This window comes from Astatotilapia calliptera, chromosome 17 (genome assembly GCF_964374335.1).
Source record: "Astatotilapia calliptera chromosome 17, fAstCal68.1, whole genome shotgun sequence".
Lineage (NCBI taxonomy): Eukaryota > Metazoa > Chordata > Actinopteri > Cichliformes > Cichlidae > Astatotilapia > Astatotilapia calliptera.
In genome coordinates, this window is record NC_137438.1 from 33,564,077 (window position 1) to 33,566,160 (window position 2,084).

Consider the following 2,084-nt stretch of genomic DNA (forward strand, 5'->3'; position numbering starts at 1 on the left):
GCTAAAGATAGTCTTGGAAGCTCTCGCTTCTAATGAGAGGGAGGAGGGAGGAGACTATTGATTAGGCGTGTCACCAGAGAAGAACATAAAAGTACACATTCAATAAGGGACTTCATACCCCGTTTGGCTAGTGTAAAGGTTAAGTGCTGAAGAATATCGCAAAGATCAATAATTGTCTGCAACTTCACGTATGGTCCACCATCGGCCTACTCCTGCTGCCGCGACTCAGCCTTCATGACAGGAAGTCATATAAGAAATGCCACAGGAGGCTTCTGGGATTTTTTAGCATCTATTTGAAGGACATGTTTAAAATAAACAGACATTTTGCGTGGTGTAGCCCCTCCATTCCCACTCAGAGGAACTGTAATGGAGATAATATGGTTGAAAGCCATAAACACATTGTAACAGAAGAAGAAATCGGAGCTTATTAAGATTTAATAGGCTAAGTGTAACTGCTGCATATTCTCCTCTTACAATAAATAACAAACTCAATTTCCCCCTGGTAATGGAAAGAGAGAGGCTCCTTAAGCAAGACAAATGAAGGGTTTGCGGTACAGAGTAACAACATTAGCTGGCTAATTAAACAACAATGGAGGATGCCACTGACTCCTGCTATAATTATGCAATGCGGTTTAATGAAAAAGGGTAACTGCGCAGAAGAAATATCACCTTAAGAGCGCTGCCTTGCCAGCCAGGGACAGCTCCCAACAAACAATTTCCACCCATTTGTCTGCCTCTTATCAAGGCCAAGTGATGTGTATTTCTGCAACTGCATTGTCTCTTCCTAATGGTGACTCTATCCAAGTCACAGATGAATGCACAATGAAATGGGGAGAACAGCAGCATTATGTGGCCCACAGTACTGCTGAGAGGACTGCAGTGTTCACAGCAAACTGTCAGTCGGAAAGAGGGGAGAAAGGCACGTCTACAAGTTCTTGAAAGTACCGTTCAGTCATCAAGGGCAGCGTTCAGAGGGTATTGTATATGGTTGCCTTGGTTCTTCCAGTCGATTGTGTTCTTTCTTTTTGTGTTTTTCTACGTATCTGAAATGCCATATATATATATATAGGAAAATTAAACAATAACCAAAAGAAAAGCCAAGCTACTGAACCTCTTTTTCTTAAATAGCTGAAGAGATAAGAAATAAGGGGTGTTTGGTAGGGATTTGCATGCTGATCGAGCATGCAGGACTTCAACTACATTGAAGTCTGGCACATAGAGAAGAAAACAGGCTGTTTGTGGATTTCAGTTCAACTTTTAACACCATTATTCCACAGCACTCGGAATAAACAAACTTGTTGTCCTGGACCTTAGCACAGTTACCGATAGACCCCAGTTTGTTCGGGTGGGGAACAGTGTCTGGAAAATCATCTCCCTGAGCACCAGCTCTCCTCAGACCTGCGTCCCCAGCCCGTTGCTGTTCACTCTGATGACTCCTGTGCCAGGGCCACTACTGCTCACATTGTGAAGTATGCTGACAACAGTAGCGATTTTATCCTCACCAAGAGGATAAACAGTAGCGAGAAGACGATGATTGGGCCAAAAGACAAGAGGTGAACCAACTGGTGAATAACACTGAATATTGAAAAAGCTTCAAAGAGATCATCATCGACATCAGGAGAATCCAGCACAGTCACATACAAGTCCTTATTAATAACACAGCTATGAGGTGGCCAGCACCAAGTTCCTGTGGGTACAGATAATGTAGTTAACAGACACTCTGTCCTGGTCATGGCACACTGGAGCTCTTCTTAATACACATCAGCAGCATCTGCACTACTTGCACTGGTTGAGGAGAGCTCAACTATCTCTTCCCATCCTCACCACTTTCCCACTTTCTAAAGCATTATAGAGAGCTTACTGACCACATGACTGGACGTCCCCACAGAGGGTGGTGAGGATAGCCGAGAAGCTCGCACTTTTCTGCTCGCACTGCACAAAAACCCTGCCTGCCCAGAGTTCCCCTATCTATCCCATCCCCCCGTCAGGCTGTTGAACTCTCAAACCTGGACTATTCTATATGGTCGACAATAAACTTTAAAATACAGAAATCGAATCTCCAATATGTATTTATATTTATAAGT